Consider the following 20,488-nt stretch of genomic DNA (forward strand, 5'->3'; position numbering starts at 1 on the left):
GGGCAGTGTTTCGTTCCGCTGTGCATGGGGTCACCATGAATCAGAGGCTGACTCATTGGCAGCCAACAACGACAACAATCCCCGCCTTAGATCAGATGTTCTAATTCAGTCAATCCAGTCTGGGGCTTAAGCATCAGTATTTTTGGAGGCCTTCCCCTCTCCACCAAAGTGGTTTCTAATATGCAGCCAAGGTTGAGAATCGATGGTTGAGTCATGAGCTCAATAGCCTCTAAAGAGATCACCCCTTCTCATCAGTCCCCAGGCCCACACCACCCTCCTTCCTAAGATCAAATCATGGGGGCCCTAGATACCTGTAAGAGGAACCTGTGAATTGAGAGACTGCCAGGGTAACTCTCTGGGGGAAATTTCTCTGTTGTGTTTACTGCAGAGCTTTGCGGCCCTGCCACTCTGAGCTGTGCTTCCCTCCCTGAAATAGTAAATCAGCTCCGGGAACATCAAAAGCCATTATCATTCATCTGGCACGGGCTTTGTTTTCCGACAAATCTAAAGGAAGCAAGGCCACTTATCTCTGCAGTGCTTTCCCAGGGAGCTCAGGCGCCTGCTGTGTGGGGTCACTGTTCCACAATTTGCATCTATCACACCTTGGACAAAGTGGGGAGAAATTGGCTTGCTTTGTCTTCCGGCACTGGGGAAATAGATTTCTTCTTAAGCTTCACACAATAAATTGTATTAAATCCTTTCAGCAGGGTTTCCATGGCTATGTGAAAAGAAAGTCGTATGGTAATTGTTTTAAATAATACAGCAAGGCTAGCTGGAGAAAAAAAAAAAAAGAGAGTACATCTTAATTTTTGACATCTGTGCCGGGCCCCTGTCTGTATGGAAATGTTCCTCAAGCCAGGGAAAGGTTTCTGCATTCAGTGGGGGTTGCTTGGTGGCAAATGTTGTACAAGGTCAAATACAGACTGAAAGAAACAGGCCTACTGGATCCCTCAGCCCTCTGCTCTGTCCATGTGAACCCGGGGAATGGTTTGCTTCTTTTAAGTGGAAATTAGTAGGGCATTTATCTGTTTGCTGCTTGGGGACCGAAGCTGACCCTCCCACTTTGTAAGTCTGGCTCCTGCTTCCTGAGCCTCGGGCCTCAATAAGGAGAGAGAATTGGAGGTATGCTCTAAGCAAGGTGGCGCCTGAGAGGAACTCCGAGTATGAATTCATCCCCTGATAGCTGAACTCTGAGGGTCGGGCCCTTCCAGCTGTCTTAGCCCAGACATCCACAACAATTTATCATGGCTAAGAGTCAGTCATCAGAATTGACTGTCCAATGTTTAGATCGGCTCCATCAACCAGGTTGTTGAAAGTTAGCTCACCTCTCTCAGACTCCATTTCTCCATTTGTAAAATGAGAATGATAATAACCACACATGAGCGGTTCTGAGTTTCAAATGAGAAGATGGATATAAAATGCTTATCCTAGTACCTCACAAAGCATACCAGTAATCAGCTGCTGTCAAGTTGATGCTGACCCATAGCCACCCCATGTGTGTCAGGGTAGAACTGTGCTCCACAGGGTTTTCAAAGGCTAGTTCTTGGAAGTGAGATCACCAGGCCTTCCTTCTCAGGCGCCTCTGGGTGGACTTTAACTGCCAACCTTTAGGTTAGCAGCTAAGCATATTAACTAATATGGGCTCAATAAATGGGAATAGTTTTTATTACCAATAGTTTTTATTACCATTACTATTATCTGGCTGTGACACCTACTAAGGTGAATCTGAGGGCTGTTTCCCACCTGTGTGATATTCAGGTTGAATTCAATGAACACTACTGAGCCCCCTCCAGATGTCATGGGTTGAGTGCGATGGATCACTATTGTGTGGCCTTTCTCCCCATGGACTTGTAACTCCCACTGCCATGATTGGGTGGGACTGTGCAGATAGGGTAATTACAGCCCATCAAAGGGATTGGTCAGTTTTGCCATCCTGCTGGGCTGGAGGTGAGCCATCCCAGAGGTGGGAAAGGAGAAGATCCCATCACCACCAATGAAGAACAGCCAGGAGCCAGCACATCCTTTGGACCCAGGATCCCTGTGCTGAGAACTCCTAGAACCAGGTGACAGAGAGAGATAGGCTGTAATACTGAAGGCAGCAAGAAGTGGCTGCAGAGAAGGCACAAACAAGGGGCCCAGCCCTAGCCCCCGAACTCGCTCCAGGAGGGAGCCCAGCCAGTTCGCGCAGGCAGCGTGGCGACACAGCCAGTGGGAGAAGTCCCCGGGAGGCAGTGACTGGTCTTGGAGCGGGGAGAGCAGCGTCCCAGCTGGGGAACCGTCCCGCCAGAATTTTGACTGGGCCCAGGCAAGGCATAAGCACGGAGAGCAGCTCCACCCCCTGAACTAACCTCGGGAGGGGGCCCAGCCGGTTCGCCCGGGTGGCGTGGCGACGCAGCCGGTGGGAGAAGTCCCCGGGAGGCAGCGACTGGTCTTGGAGCAGGGAGAGCAGCGTCCCAGCCGAGACACACGGTCACGGCACAAGCACGGGGAGCTGCTCCACTCACCTGAACTAACCCTGGGAGGGGGCCTATCCGGTTCGCTGAGGCAGCACGGCGACGCGGCTGGCGGGACGAGAAGTCCCCGGGAGGCAGAGACTGATTTTGGAGTTGAGAGTGCACCGTCCCAGCAGGGGAACCTTAACATTGGGCGTGGGGCTGGCAGTGGAGGATCTGACCGTGACTTCAGTGGGCCAGACCCCCCGGGGGTAATCTCCACACAGCCAGCACACATAGGGAATCTCAGATATAATAGTCATTCCAAGCAAGACAAGCAACTCTGGCTATATTCTGAGGTGCTACTCTCCTATCTCTCTGATCCCTCCCCCACCCTCCCCAGGCGGCTTCATTAACATCCGAATAGCCTGAGCCAGAGGGAGAACTCTGATAGGGATCTGACTGCATTTTTTTTTAGCGGATTTTCTGGAAAAACTAGTTTCCCAGTGATGGCTCGGAGACAGCAGTCCATATCAAACCACATAAAGAAGCAGACCATGACAGCTTCTCCAACCCTCCAAACAAAAGAATCAAAATCTTTCCCAAATGAAGATACAATCCTGGAATTATCAGATACAGAATATAAAAAACTAATTTACAGAATGCTTAAAGACATCACAAATGAAATTAGGCTAACTGCAGAAAAAGCCAAGGAACACACATAAAACTGTTGAAGAACTCAAAAAGATTATTCAAGAATATAGTGGAAAAATTAATAAGTTGCAAGAATCCATAGAGAGACAGCATGTAGAAATCCAAAAGATTAACAATAAAATTACAGAATTAGACAACGTAATAGGAAGTCAGAGGAGCAGACTCGAGCAATTAGAATGCAGACTGGGACATCTGGAGGACCAGGGAATCAACACCAACATAGCTGAAAAAAAATCAGATAAAAGAATTTAACAAAATGAAGAAACCCTAAGAATCATGTGGGACTCTATCAAGAAGGATAACTTGCAGGTGATTGGAGTCCCAGAACAGGGAGGGGGGACAGAAAACACAGAGAAAATAGTTGAAGAACTCCTGACACAAAACTTCCCTGACATCATGAAAGACGAAAGCATATCTATCCAAGATGCTCATCGAACTCCATTTAAGATTGATCCAAAAAGAAAAACACCAAGACATATTATCATCAAACTCGCCAAAACCAAAGATAAACAGAAAATTTTAAAAGCAGCCAGGGAGAAAAGAAAGGTTTCCTTCAAGGGAGAATCAATAAGAATAAATTCAGACTACTCAGCAGAAACCATGCAGGCAAGAAGGGAATGGGACGACATATACAGAACACTGAAGGAGAAAAACTGCCAGCCAAGGATCATATATCCAGCAAAACTCTCTCTGAAATATGAAGGCGAAATTAAGATATTTACAGATAAACACAAGTTTAGAGAATTTGCAAAAACCAAACCAAAGCTACAAGAAATACTAAAGGATATTGTTTGGTCAGAAAACCAATAATATCAGATACCAGCACAACACGAGGTCACAAAACAGAACGTCCTGATATCAACTCAAATAGGGAAATCACAAAAACAAACAAATTAAGATTAATTAAAAAAAAAATACACATAACAGGGAATCATGGAAGTCAACATGTAAAAGATCACAATAATCAAAAAGAGGGACTAAATACAGGAGGCATTGAACTGCCATATGGAGAGTGATACAAGGCGATATAGAACGATACAAGTTAGGTTTTTACTTAGAAAAATAGGGGTAAATAAAAAGGTAACCACAAAAAGGTATAACAACTCCATAACTCAAGATAAAAGCCAAGAAAAATGTAATGACTCAACTAACATAAAGTCAAACACTATGAAAATGAGGATCTCACAATTTACTAAGAAAAACATCTCAGCACAAAAAAGTATGTGGAAAAATGAAATTGCCAACAACACACATAAAAAGGCATCAAAATGACAGCACTAAAAACTTATTTATCTATAATTACCCTGAATGTAAATGGACTAAATGCACCAATAAAGAGAGAGAGAGTCACGGACTGGATAAAGAAACACGATCCATCTATATGCTGCCTACAAGAGACACACCTTAGACTTAGAGACACAAACAAACTAAAACTCAAAGGATGGAAAAAAAGGTCAAGCAAACAATAAGCAAAAAAGAAGAGGAGTAGCAATATTAATTTCTGACAAAATAGACTTTAGACTTAAATCCACCACAAAGGATAAAGAAGGACACTATATAATGATAAAAGGGACAATTGATCAGGAAGACATGACCATATTAAATATTTATGCACCCAATGACAGGGCTGCAAGATACATAAATCAAATTTTAACAGAACTGAAAAGTGAGATAGACACCTCCACAATTATAGTAGGAGACTTCAACACACCACTTTCGGAGAAGGACAGGACATCCAGTAAGAAGCTCAACAGAGACACGGAAGACCTAATTACAACAATCAACCAACTTGACCTCATTGACTTATACAGAACTCTCCACCCAATTGCTGCAAAGTATACTTTTTTTCTAGCACACATGGAACATTCTCTAGAATAGACCACATATTAGGTCATAAAACAAACCTTTGCAGAGTCCAAAACATCGAAATATTACAAAGCATCTTCTCAGACCACAAGGCAATAAAACTAGAACTCAATAACAGAAAAACTAGGGAAAAGAAATCAAATACTTGGAAAATGAACAATACCCTCCTGAAAAAAGACTGGGTTATAGAAGACATCAAGGAGGGAATAAGGAAATTCATAGAATGCAACGAGAATGAAAATACTTCCTATCAAAACCTCTGGGATACAGCAAAAGCAGTGCTCAGAGGCCAATTTATATCAATAAATGCACACATACAAAAAGAAGAAAGAGCCAAAAGCAGAGAACTGTCCCTACAACTTGAACAAATAGAAAGTGAGCAACAAAAGAATCCATCAGGCACCAGAAGAAAACAAATAATAAAAATTAGAGCTGAACTAAATGAATTAGAGAACAGAAAAACAATTGAAAGAATTAACAAAGCCAAAAGCTGGTTCTTTGAAAAAATTAACAAAATTGATCAACCATTGGCTAGACTGACTAAAGAAATACAGGAAACAAATAACCCGAATAAGAAATGAGAAGGACCACATCACAACAGAACCGAATGAAATTAAAAGAATCATTTCAGATTACTACGAAAAATTGTACTCTAACAAATTTGCAAACCTAGAAGAAATGGATGAATTCTTGGAAAAACACTACCTACCTAAACTAACACATTCAGAAGTAAAAAAGTAGAACAACTAAATAGACCCATAACAAAAAAAGAGATTGAAACGGTAATCAAAAACCTTCCAACAAAAAAAAGCCCTGGCCCGGACGGCTTCACTGCAGAGTTCTACCAAACTTTCAGAGAAGAGTTAACACCACTACTACTGAAGGTATTTCAAAGCATAGAAAATGACGGAATACTACCCAACTCATTCTATGGAGCCACCATCTCCCTGATACCAAAACCAGGTAAAGACATTACAAATAAAGAAAATTATAGACCTATATCCGTCATGAACATAGATGCAAAAATCCTCAAAAAAATTCTAGCCAATAGAATCCAACAACACATCAAAAAAATAATTCACCATGATCAAGTGGGATTTATACCAGGTATGCAAGGCTGGTTTAATATCAGAAAAACCATTAATGTAATCCATCACATAAATAAAACAAAAGACAAAACCCACATGATCTTATCAATTGACGCAGAAAAGGCATTTGGCAAAGTCCAACACCCATTTATGATAAAAACTCTTACCAAAATAGGAATTGAAGGAAAATTCCTCAACATAATAAAGGGTGTCTATGCAAAGCCAACAGCCAGTATCACTCTAAATGGAGAGAACCTGAAAGCATTTCCCTTGAGAATGGGAACCAGACAAGGATGCCCTTTATCACTGCTCTTATTCAACATCGTGCTTGAAGTCCTAGCCAGGGCAATTAGGCTAGACAAAGAAATAAAAGGTATCCGGATTGGCAAGGAGGAAGTAAAGTTATCACTATTTCCAGATGACATGATCTTATACACAGAAAACCTTAAGGAATCCTCCAGAAAACTACTGAAACTAATAGAAGAGTTTGGCAGAGTCTCAGGTTATAAAATAAACATATAAAAATCACTTGGATTCCTCTACATCAACAAAAAGAACACCGAAGAGGAAATAACCAAATCAATACCATTCACAGTAGCCTCCAAGAAGATAAAATACTTAGGAATAAATCTTACCAAGGATGTAAAAGACCTATACAAAGAAAACTACAAAGCTCTACTACAAGAAATTCAAAAGGACCTACTTAAGTGGAAAAACATACCTTGCTCATGGATAGGAAGACTTAACATAGTAAAAATGTCTATTCTACCAAAAGCCATATATACATATAACGCACTTCCGATCCAAATTCCAATGTCATATTTTAAGGGGATAGAGAAACGAATCACCAACTTCATATGGAAGGGAAAGAAGCCCCGGATAAGCAAAGCATTACTGAAAAAGAAGAAGAAGGTGGGAGGCCTCACTCTACCTGATTTCAGAAGCTATTATACAGCCACAGTAGTCAAAACAGCCTGGTACTGGTACAACAACAGGCACATAGACCAATGGAACAGAATTGAGAACCCAGATATAAATCCATCCACGTATGAGCAGCTGATATTTGACAAAGGACCAGTGTCAGTTAACTGGGGAAAAGATAGTCTTTTTAACAAATGGTGCTGGCATAACTGGATATCCATTTGCAAAAAAATGAAACAGGACCCATACCTCACACCAAGCACAAAAACTAACTCCAAGTGGATCAAAGACCTAAACATAAAGACTAAAATGGTAAAGATCATGGAAGAAAAAATAGGGACAACCCTAGGAGCCCTAATACAAGGCATAAACAGAATACAAAACATTATCAAAAATGATGAAGAGAAACCCGATAACTGGGAGCTCCTAAAAATCAAACCACCTATGCTCATCTAAAGACTTCACCAAAAGAGTAAAAAGACCACCTACAGACTGGGAAAGAATTTTCAGCTATGACATCTCCGACCAGCGCCTGATCTCTAAAATCTACATGATTCTGTCAAAACTCAACCACAAAAAGACAAACAACCCAATCAAGAAGTGAGCAAAGGATATGAACACACATTTCACTAAAGAAGATATTCAGGCAGGCAACAGATACATGAGAAAATGCTCTCGATCATTAGCCATTAGAGAAATGCAAATTAAAACTACGATGAGATTCCATCTCACACCAACAACGCTGGCATTAATCCAAAAAACACAAAATAATAAATGTTGGAGAGGCTGCGGAGAGATTGGAACTCTTATACACTGCTGGTGGGAATGTCAAATGGTACAACCACTTTGGAAACCTATCTGGCGTTATCTTAAACAGTTAGAAATAGAACTACCATACAACCCAGAAATCCCACTCCTCGGAATATACCCTAGAGAAATAAGAGCCTTCACACAAACAGATATATGTACACCCATGTTTATTGCAGCTCTGTTTACAATAGCAAAAAGCTGGAAGCAACCAAGGTGTCCATCAATGGATGAATAGGTAAATAAATTGTGGTATATTCACACAATGGAATACTAGGCATCGATAAAGAACAGTGACGAATCTGTGAAACATTTCATAACATGGAGGAACCTGGATGGCATTATGCTGAGCGAAATTAGTCAGAGGCAAAAGGACGAATATTGTATAAGACCACTATTATAAGATCTTGAGAAATAGTAAAAACTGAGAAGGACACATACTTTTGTGGTTACGAGGTGGGGAGGGAGGGAGGGTGGGAGAGGGTTTTTTATTGATTAATTGGTAGTTAAGAACTGCTTTAGGTGAAGGGAAAGACAACACTCAATACATGGACGGTCAGTTCAGTTGGACTGGACCAAAAGCAAAGAAGTTTCCGGGATAAACTGAATGCTTCAAAGGTCAGCGGAGCAAGGGCGGGGGTCTGGGGACCATGGTTTGAGGGGACTTCTAAGTCAATTGGCAAAATAATTCTATTATGAAAACATTCTGCATTCCACTTTGAAATGTGGCATCTGGGGTCTTAAACGCTAACAAGCGGCCATCTAAGATGCATCAATTGGTCTCAACCCACCTGGAGCAAAGGAAAATGAAGAACACCAAGGTCACACGACAACTAAGAGCCCAAGAAACAGAAAGGGCCACATGAACCAGAGACCTACATCATCCTGAGACCAGAAGAACTAGTTGGTGCCTGGCCACAATCGATGACTGCCCTGACAGGGAGCACAACAGAGAACTCCTGAGGGAACAGGAGATCAGTGGGATGTAGACCCCAAATTCTCATAAAAAGACCATACTTAATGGTCTGACTGAGACTAGAGGAATCCCGGCGGCCATGGTCCCCAGACCTTCTGTTGGCACAGGACAGGAACCATTCCCGAAGACAACTCATCAGACATGAAAGGGACTGGTCAGCGGGTGGGAGAGAGATGCTGATGAAGAGTGAGCTAATTATATCAGGTGGACACTTGAGATTGTGTTGGCAACGCTTGTCTGGAGCGGGGATGGGAGGATAGAGAGAGAGGGAAGCTGGCAAAATTGTCACGAAAGGAGAGACTGAAAGGGCTGACTCAATAGGGGGAGAGCAAGTGGGAGTACGGAGTAAGATGTATGTAAACTTATATGTGACAGACTGATTGGATTTGTAAACGTTCACTTGAAGCTTAATAAATGTTAATAATAATAATAAAAAGAAGTGGCTGCAGAGACCTGGCAGCAGGAGACGTGTTGGGCTTCCCAGCCCATGGAGAGAGAAAGCTGAGTGCCTTTAGGCAGAGGCTGAGGGAAAGGGAGAGGTGGGCCTGACAGCATGACTGGAAAGAGGGTGTCTTGATGGAAGACTGTATCCTGAGTGTTTCCTGAGCCTGAATTGTAACTGTTACTTCCCTAATAAACCCTATAATCGTATTATCTGTGAGTTCTGTATGGCCATTGCCATGAATTATTGAACCCAGCAGAGAGTTAGAGAGCACCACAGGAGGGATGGTTGGTGCCAGAATTAGTAAAGACGGTGGAGAGAGGAGGCATATCTGACCTCTACCTCATAGGAATCAGCCTTGGGTTTGATCTTGATTCTCCTTTCCCCTCGTGAAGCTAGAGGAGGCTAAATGCTGCCCCCGTGCCATTTTTACAGGGGTCTTTGGTAGGTGTTGGAAAATGGGAAAGAAGGTCTTGTTCCTGCCCTCAAGGAGCTCTCACCCTAGAAGTGGATCTCTCACCAATTGATACAGATGAACATTACACTGGATCTGTACTTGACCATGGCCGGCCCATGTTTTGTGATTATTCAGGAGAGAAAGCAATTCCTGACTCAGGCTAGACAATAGTGGGATAAGGAAGGAGGGAGGTCTATACTCTTGCTGAGAGGAATGCCACCTTGGGTTCCTAGCCCATGTGGACAATTCAACTTTCTAATAGGGACACAAGTCCCTCCACCAAGTCCCAAAAAGAGTTCAGGGTAAATTTCACCGACGGCCCAATCCTTTGACCACAGCTGATGTTGATGAGAACCTCATGTGGGTGGGAACCGGGGTGGGGGGCATGAGAGGAAGGAAACGATGGAGTGGGAGAGGCATACCCTCACCAAGTATGTATGAGGTCACTTGGTAGCCAAGCCAGCATTGGAAGGAAAAGAACATTGGCTCCAATCACAGTCTGCCATTTTGAACTCTGTAGAAGTTTATTTTAGCTTTTTTTAAAAAAATATTTTAGACCATGCATAATAAAAAGTAATAGAACACTTAAAGAAAAAAGATACACCCACATAAGTCATCTTTGGAGCCAAAACCAACATAGTTAAGATGCTTTGCTTTACATCTGTGCCTGTGAGAGATATTCCTTCTCTGCAGGCCCCACAGGAGGCCTGGAACAGACCCATCAGATTTCAGGAGCTGAGCCTCACCGAGGGCCATACTATAGCCTGCAGAGAGGCCAGCGTGGGCTGCCTGTCCTTTGGTACCTCTGGTCCATTTGCGGCACCTGCCTGCAGCTCATTCTTGGTCAGTCCTGAGCCTGTCCTTTTTGAAGATACACCTCATGCCCAATTGCTGCTCCTTTTATAATTTGTCGTGAGGTGGAGCAGATTTGATGCCAGGACTGGGCCGTTCTTCTGAGCTGCTACATTACCCTCTACTGGGGGACTTACCCTGTGGTTGTACTTCCTGTTTACTTGTCTGTCTCCTCCACTAGATCATGAGACCCCCATGCATCATGGGTCCACAGCACATAGCACTGTGTCTGGTATACAGTAAATGTGCAACACGTGGTTGTTGAGTAAACGCCATTCTGAATGAATGACAAAATTCTCACTGAAAGCATCGGTATGATGATGTCTGGAACATCAGTATGATGCTCCTTTAAGTCTGTCTGCTGGGGTTCGCACTCTTTTAGTTTGCAGTCACCCACACTGAATATCAGCCTCCCCATAGACACGTGTGCACACACACATGCACATACACACGCACATACTGGATAGCACCAACCTTGGCCTCCAGGAGACTTTAGAGCCCTTTCCTCCTGCCTGGGCTAGGAAGTCCACAGATACTATATGACAAGGACCAGATCTGCTCAATTGCTCGTTATTCACTTTTTGAACTAGATCTGCTCAGCCCATGTGGTGATGGTAACAGGGGTGGATTAACCAGTAAGCAAGGAATGCCTGGGCGTACTTGTGCTTACTTATTAATCTGTAGTGCACAATTTCACCTGGATTTCACCACAAAGTGAAATTGTGCACTACAGATTAGTAAGTAAGCACGAGTAAGCCCATGTATATCTTGCTTATTGGGTAATCCATTCCTGAATGGTGAGCACCATCTATGGAATCTTAACAGTCCCATTTTCAAATGGCTAAGTTGCTGTATTTCTTCTGACACCAAAATTTCTTTGGAACACTCCCCCAGTGACTCAAAATTCCCTCCTGGCTTGTGGCAGATGGGAAGCAAATGCAAAGATGGTAATAAACTAACCTTACTCTCAGGTCCTTGGCAAACAACAAGGCTCTTAAATTAATTCCTGCCCCTAAGCTCCTCATCCAGCTTTTGGACAGAAGCAGATGACTCACACCTATTTACTAGCCATGATGAGCCACTCACTAAAAGCCTAGCACTGGGCCTGTTGCTCCTGGTTTATTTCCTCAGCATACAGATTGAGTAAGTATGGTGAAAGGACACAACCCTGAGACACACCATTCCTGACTTTAAACCATGCAGCATCCCCTTGGACACCCTGGTGGTGTAGTAGTTAAGTACTACGGCTGCTAACCAAGAGGTCAGCAGTTTGAATCCACCAGGCACTCCTTGGAAACTCTATGGGGGTAGTTCTACTCTATCCTATAGGGTTGGTATGAGTCAGAATTAACTCGACGGCAGTGGGTTTGGGTAGTATCCCCTTGGTCTATTCCAATGACTGCCTCTTGGTCTATGTACAGGTTACTCATGAGCACAGTTATGTGTTCCGGAATCCCCATTCTTCAAAATATTATCCATAATTTGTTATGATCGACACAGTTGAATGCCTTTCTATAGTCACTAAAGCACAAGTAAACATCTTTCTGGTGTTCTCTGCTTTCAGCTAAGATCCATCTGACATCAGCAGTGGCATCCCTCTTTCTATGTCCTCTTCTGAATTCAGCTTGAATTTCTGGCAGTTCCCTGTCAATGTACTACTGCAACCACTTCTGAATTATCTTCAGCAAAATTTTTCTTCCATGTGATATTAGTGATATTGCTTAATAATTTTCGCATTCTGTTGGATCACCTTTCTTTGAAATGGGCGTAAGCAGGGATCTCTTCCAGTCAGTTGACCAGGTAACTGTCTTCCAAATTTCTTGCCACAGATGAGTGAGTGCTTCTATGGTTGCTTCGGATTGTTGAAACATCTCAGTTGGTATTCTGTCTGTTCCTGAAGCCTTGTTTTTAGCCAATGCCTTCAGTGCAGCTTGGACTTCTTCTTTCAGTACCATCCGTTCTTGATCATATGCTACCTCCTGAAATGGTTGAACATTGACCGACTCTTTTTGGCACAGTGACTCTGTGTATTCCTTCCATCTTCTTTTGATGTTTTCTGCATTGTTCAATATTTTGCCCACAGAATCCTTCAATATTTCAACTCGAGGCTTGAATTTTTTTCTTCAGTTCTTTCAGCTTGAGAAGTACAAAGCGTATTCTCCCCTTTTGGTTTTATATTCCAAGAGACCCAGGCAAAAACTCCAAGTCTTCTTATGTCTTAATCTTGGGAGTCCAAGAACATCACTTCCATCACATTCTATTGGTTAAGCAATTCACTAAGGCCAGCTCAGATTCAAGGGCAGGAGAATTAGACACTACCTCTTGATTAGCAAAGGGTCAGAGAATTTGAAGTCATCTGTAATCTGCCACAGTCTGCCCTCTGGTTACAAACTATTTTTCTCCCTCATGAAAATACACTCATGCCTCTCAAAACCTCAAAATCTCAGACTGGAAAACAGGACGATGTCCTGACCCCACTTTAACTTAACTTAAACGCAAATAATTTACATCCACTATTAACTGACGTGAACTCATATTCTCTCTGCCACAGCACTTGGGAACTGATGACATGGTTTTATGGTCAGGAGCTAGAAGTGGCCTCGAGAAGACACTGAAACATGCAGTTAACTACAGTCAGAAAGAACAATCTCACATTGGCTATGCTGAAGGGAAAATATTTGCATTGGAGAAGAAGCAAAAGACAAAATACTCCTTCCCCAAGCCCACAGGTCTCTCCTTCAGCTAGGAGAATGTTCCTTTGCAACCAGCTCAGTTGGTGGGTTTACTAACTGGCAGATGTGCTCAGAAGTGGACTTTATAGAGAGACGAGACAAGGTTTTTGTGATTTTAAAGGGCAGTGCTTTTCATTTTCAGGCCAAAACCATCTCTTCTCTGATGTCTTAACCAGGTACTTATACTTTTATGTATTTAAACAAGCCTGCAAGTTCTATTTCAAAGGCAAACTTTGGCTCTACTAGCATTTACCCCCAAGACTGCCCTTTGACTTGCTGTACCACATATAGGAAGGCGAGAGAGGACCAACATTTACTGGGGACCACTTTCACACATGCCCCAGTATCCATCGTCTCTCCCTCCAATGTTGTTGTTAGGTGCGGTCAAGTTGATTCCAACTCATAGCGGCCCCATGTGACAAAATAGAATTGCTCTACAGTGTTTTCTAGACTGCAATGCATTTTTTTTGTGTGTGTCTTAGGTGAAAGCTTACAGCACAAATTAGTCTCTTATTCAAAAATTTATACACAAATTGTTTTTTGACATTGGTTGCAACCCAGTGACAATATAATGTGTCAGCACTCTCTCCCTTTCCCCTTATACCCTGGGTTTTCTGTGTCCATTCGTCCAGTTTTCCTGTGCCTTCCTGCTTCTCATCTATGCTTTTGAGCTGGCATTGCCTACTTGGTCTAGTGTACTTGATTGAACTAAGAAACATACTCCCCACATGTGTTATTATTTGTTTTATAGGACTGTCTAATCTTTGGCTGAAAGGTGGACTTCAGGAGTGGCTTCAGTTCTGAGTTAGCAGGATATTCAGGGGCCATAGTCTTGGGAGTTCCTCCAGTCTCTGTCAGACCAATACGTCCGGTCTTTTTTTTTTTTGTGAATTTGAGTTTTGTTCTACATTTTTCTCCCGTTTTGTCTGGGACCTTCTATTATGATCCCTGTTGGAGCGTAGGCTGTATTTTTTTACAAGAGCCACTGGATGGGTTCAAACCGCTGATCTTTCAGTTAGCAGCCAAGCACATAACTGTTGCTCCATGAGGGTTCCTTTCCCTGGTAATAGGACTCTTGAGTTTTGACCGGGCTAAGGTTGCCAGATTAAATATAGAACACCCAGTTATATTTGAATTTCAGATGAACAATGAATAATTTTTTAGTAAAAGTATACCCTAAATATTGTATAGGACATAGACTTAAAAAAATTATTCATTGTTTATCTAAAATTCTAATTTAACTGTGTACACTATAGGTTTTTTGTTAAATCTGGCACTGAGCTGCCCTGAATAAAAGTGACAAAATTCTGGCCAAAAAAGGTATAAATAAATATTTTCTTTAAAGAAAGGGGTGTGCCCTCTCTTTTTCTCCTCCTACTTGCCTGCTGGAATGTGAATGTAATGCTAGAGCTACATCCGCCATCTTGGACTATGAGGTGATCTTGGGAATAGAAGCCATTCTTTGTAGATAGGAGCCTGGTCCCTGGTCTAGAACATAAGACAGATATAATTTCTATCTTATCTAAGCCACAGTCCTTTGAGGCTTTCCTGCTACTTCAGCTGAAAGGAATTGTAATTAATATACTATGTCATTTTATTCTCACTCAATCTTAAGAGCAAGGCATATTATCCACATTTTGGCAAGTAGAATCTTGAGGTCAGAGAAGTTAAGTAACTTAGCCAAGGTGGACACAGAGTAATTGGTGAGCCAAATTTTGAAAGCCAGTCTGTCTGAAAGATATTCCAGGCTCTTATTTCTCTACACCACATTGCCTCTCTGGGTGAAAATTTTTGGTTAAGTTACTGTTTCTGTAACGATAGCAAATATTCTTCTGCACGTCTGGTTTCTAAAGCATTTTGCTCTCTCCCTCATCAAAAATACACAATATGGACATTTCTGACATCTGTCAGTGTTATTAACATCCAGAACTCCATCCCCATATCTAATATCTGACAGAGTTGCACCAGAGTACACAGTATTTATCTCCTTCAAGATTTCTAAAGAAATTTATCTGGTCTGTATTATAATAGTTTCCTGCAAAAATGTCTTAACTGAGTTATGATTCAATATGAAGTCCTCAGCTTTTATAGGGAATCAGTATTAAAAGGTCTATTTGTAGAATATTTCTGTATCTTTTGAAACATACTGTTTTACTTGCCGTTCCTTATAAAATACAATTTTCATGCAATAAATTTCACACAGAATTCAATGCCAGGAAAAAAGAAATTAAAAACATCTATCCAGGTGCAATTCTATGTTTCGTTTTCACACCAGACATTGAGAGAATAAGAAAGCCTAGCAATTACTCATTTGCTTTGTTTCCAGAAATCTCGGAGCTAAATCTCGTATTCATTTCCTGTAATTCAATCATCCCAGATACCAAAATATTTATTTCTGTTTTTTTCTCTATTTTTTCCTTTCGTCCAGTTTTTTTTTTCTTATCTCTTTTTTAATGATGCGTGTTAGGACACATTTTTATTATTATAGACCACCTTAAATCTCCCTTCAGTTTTGTGGCAAATGTTTATTCATTGCCTGTCTTGCACAAAGCAGTTACTAGGAAGAAGATGGGCTACAAGCTACAAATTCCTAACTAAGTCTTTGCTTGTAACTCATGAACGTTACAAACCTCTACAAATAATCTATTCTAGAACTTAGCTGAGGATCAACAGTAAACCTAATATTTTCCAAAATTTACAGTTTTTTTCCTGGTTTAAAAATTGAGACATGAGTCCTATCCCTCTATTCTTCTGAAAGAAGACGTAATTGTTGTCGTAGTTGTGTGCCATTGAGTCAATTCCAACTTGTAGCAATACCATATGACAGAGTAGAACTGCCCCATAGGGTTTCCTAGGCTGTAAGGTTTATGGGAGCAGATCACCAGGTCTTTTCTCCCAGGGAGCTGCTAAGTGAATTCAAACTGCTGACTAGTGCTTAACCATTGCCCCACCAGGGCTCCTTAGCTGCTACTTATTGCCAGTTAATCTACTTTTATACACAGAAATAATGTTAGACAGGTATCTAACCAAACCATCCAAACTCGTTGAGTCAGTCTTGACTCACGGCGACCCAGGTGTTATAGAGTAGAACTGCTTCATAGGGTTTCCTAGGCTGTAATTTTTACGGGAACAGATCACCAGGTCTTTCTCCCACAAAGCCACTGGTGAGTTCAAACTGCTGACCTTTTGATTAGCGGCTGGTGCTTAACCATTGCACTGTCAGGGCTCCTTTAGCAGACAGGGAGCAGCCACAAATTTCAGGCACCATTAGCAGGACCAATCCCAGAGAAAACTCTGAAGGGAGTACTATTCTGACAGCAGTGTTTCTGCTCCCTTCTCTTTTTGCCATGGTGTCCTTTCCTGGCTTCCTAAACACTGAGCGCTTTTGAGCCTATCTTAGTCCTCTAGGGCTAAAAAAATCCCCAGTGCTAGTGCTGCTGTAACAGAAATACCACAAGTGGATGGCTTTAACAAACAGAAGTTTATTCTTACATAGTCTAGTAGGCTAGAAGCCCAAAATCAGGGTGTCAGCTCCAGGGGAAGGCTTTCTCTGTTGGCTTTGGAGGATAAGGTCCTTGTCATCGATCTTCCCCTGGACTAGGAGCTTCTCTGTGCAGGGTTCCTGGGTTCAAAGGACCCTAGCGCTGCTTTCTTAGTGGTATCAGGTCCCCCCATCTCTCTGCTTGCTTCTTTCTTTTATATCTCAAAAAAAATTGGTTCAAGACACAATCTAATCTTGTAAATTGAGTTCTGCCTCATTAACATAACTGCCACCTATCCCACTTCATTAACATCAGAGAGGGAGGATTTCCAACACATAGGAAAATCACATCAGATGACAGAATGGTGCATGATCACACAATACCGGGAATCATGGCCTAGCCACACTGGTACACATATTTTTGGCGGGCACAATTCAATCCATGGCAGAGCCCTTTTCTCACTGGTTTCTAGCCACCAACATCCTTCTCAAAGGGTGTCATATGCATTGTTTACATGTCTGTGTGAGCACTACTGTTTTCCTCCGGGTGATGGCATCTTAGGCCTTCTAGAAAATTATGGAATGAAATGCTTAGTCCTCATTAAATGACATTCATACACTAGTGAACAGGACAAAAATGTGAAAAGAAGGCCTGTGGGTCTTTGAGGAAGAGGCAGGGCCTCCTGGTATTTCTGAAATCACAGAGTCAGGCGTTCACTGGGCCTGCGTGGCCCTGACTAGTGAGGAACCTGGCAAGTTCACATCTCCATGGTGATGCAGCCTGGTTTGTCAAATATCACTGAGCTTTGAGAGAGTGGAAAAAACAGCCACACAGATAAGTTGAGCATTTTTGCTAGGCAAGGGAGACCAGATTGGAATTTTGATTTTCTGGCTTTCATCCCTAGAACTGGTTGACACTACAGTCAATGTTGTTGTTAACTGCTGTTGAGTAAGCCCCTTACTCATGGTGACCCCCATGCGCAATGGAACAAAATGCTGCTCGGTCCGGCACTGTCCCCGCAATTGGTTGTAGACCTGGCCGTTGTGAGCTATAGGATTTTCAGAAGTAGATCACCAGGCCTTTCTTCCTAGTCTGTCTTAGCCTGGAAGCTCCACTGAAACCTGGTTAGTGTCAAAGCAACATGCAAGCTTCCACTGACAGACAGGTGGCACCTGTGCACGAGGTGCATTGGCTGGAGATCAAACCCAGGTCTCCCACATAGCAAAACAAAACAAAACCAGTTGCCATCGAGTCGATTCCAACTCATAGCAACCCTGTAGGACAGGGTAGACCTGCCCAACAGAGTTTCCAAGTAGAGCCTGGTGGATTCGAACTGCCAATCTTTTGGTTAGCAGCTATAGCTCTTAACCACTATGCCACCGGGGGTCTCCCACATAGAAGGTGAGAATTCTGTCACTGAACCACCACTGCTCCCCAAGTCGAGGATCACCTGAACTATTTGCTATTTTAAGCTGAAAAGAGACCAGCCAGGGTCCATATTCCTAAGAGTGTTCCTAGTTGTCAGGCATTGTAGGAATCCGCTTGATCCCTCCATGCAGGTTCACCACAAAGGTTCCATGAAGGTTCGACCTCCATGAAGATTCACCTCCCTCACATGTGGCCTGCTTTCCCTTCAGTCCACATTCTCTTCATGAAAGGTGGCTCCTCTGGCTCCACTGATCTCATTTCCTTCCAAGCTTCATGGAGACAGATAACTCACTCTTGTGTGGTGAGACATTACTGTTTACAGAGCACTCTCACTTGCAGGAATTCTTCACTCTGAGGTAAGTTTATAGGCTCTGCTTGACTGTTGAGGAAACAAGCTGAAGAAAATTTAGTGACTTGCTTAAGGTAAAAACAGGAGAGTTGGGACTAAGAGGCCAAAGCTTTAACCCCAAGACAAGAATTACTTACAGTTCTCTTCAGCGAATGTCTGCCCGGCAGATCCTTTGCTCCATTCCCTCATGCTTTGCTCACACTTCTCACATTCTTGTTAGCTGTTTCTGGGTCTCCGTCTCTAGAGTGTGAGTTTGCCAATGGCAAGGACAGTGTCTGATTTCAAATCTGACTACCCCATGCCTATCACAATAAATGTTGAATGAATAAATGAACTTGGGACTAGGCCCTCACTGTTCACATCAACGTGTTAAGAGCACCCCATAGGAAAAAAATATATATATTTTTCTTGGTAAAGTCATCTCCCCTGCACCACTGCTGTACCCGCTGTATAAATGAGCTTTGGGAGCTGTGGGACATTTCAGCGTGAAAGGTTTAAGACCCTGAAATAATGTCTGCCTCATCAAGCCCACATCAGAAAATCAAACAAACCAGAATATGATCTTTTTTTCTGTTTTTGTCTTAACGGCTTTGGAACTGTGGTCAGTGGAAACAACATAGCTTGCAATAAAAATATTCCTGGCTGGCCAAGTGACACATCTGGTTAGTCAAGGACGAGGGAGAGAATGAACTCTTTCATTCCACAGCAGCCCAGGAGAAGGCATCTGGGTGGGTCTGCCTGAGAATGTTTGTAAAGTGTCATTTGAGTAACTCTAGGAGAACTGGGATGATGAATTTCATAACTGAAATCAGGAATCTGGTCCAGAATAAAGTTGGGACATTTTTATGAAATCATGGGATAGAAGAGATCCTAAGTGAGGCCAATTAATCTATCCCTCCATGGCTCCACAGGAAAACACTGAGATTAACCTAGAAAATTCTCTATCCTTTAAAAATTATTATTAAGTCTTCAGAACCAAAAACTCTTAAAACCTTCCTAGATGATCCCTTTAATTATCTTACAATCTTCATGGGAAGAAAAATTTTCCTTCTTTCTACTCAAATCCCTCTTGCTGAAATTCAAATTTATTCTCTCTTTTTTGAGGATCAGCCAAGGATTTAAAGCCTTGATCAATTTTCATTAATACATTAAATAAACCTATCCTTTAAAAAAAAAATGTTATGAAGTATGTCCATTAGTACCATTTGTTGCAAGTTCCAAATACCCAACTCATAGTGACTAAAACAATAAACGGCGTGTACTGAGCCACATAAATGGCAAGTACAGAGGTAAGTTGAGCTTTGGTACCTTAATAATGTCAATTAGGGCTTGGTCTGTTTTCTATTATCTGCTCTGCTTTCGATAGGGTCATAGTCATCCTAAAGCTGTTTTTTCACTGTGAAAAAAATAGTTGCAACACTTCCAGGCCTCATATCCTTACACCACACCATCCCTTCTAAGCAACGGTTCTGAAATTCACCTTGATGGGACCATGCTTGGACCTGGGAAAAGGGTCAGCTTCCCAGGAGCACTTAGGCTTTGTGGGGAAAAGGTAGAAAGCAAAAAGAAAATCTTGGTCTTGTCGGGGTGGAAAAAGGTGGCCAACTGAATACTGGGGAAGCAACCAAAATTACTCCTAATGTTAAAAAAAAATTATGATTTTCCATGCCTAACACACCTCGTGGGTAATACACTTCATCAGACCTGTGGCTGGTCCACATAGACCCAGGGTTTTATAAATCCCGTAGAGCTGTGTTTCTCATACATCCTTGATAATAAGAATCACCTGGGGCACATTTTAAAGTCACAATTTCTCCAGTCCCTCCTCTAGAGCTTCCACATGGTGAGTGTGGGATGGGGCCTGGGAATTAGTAATTCCTCACATCCTTCAGGTGATTCTTGTAAGACCACCTCGTATCCCCAACCAATCCCAGTGTCTGCT

This window comes from Loxodonta africana, chromosome 14 (genome assembly GCF_030014295.1).
Source record: "Loxodonta africana isolate mLoxAfr1 chromosome 14, mLoxAfr1.hap2, whole genome shotgun sequence".
Taxonomy (NCBI): Eukaryota; Metazoa; Chordata; class Mammalia; order Proboscidea; family Elephantidae; genus Loxodonta; species Loxodonta africana.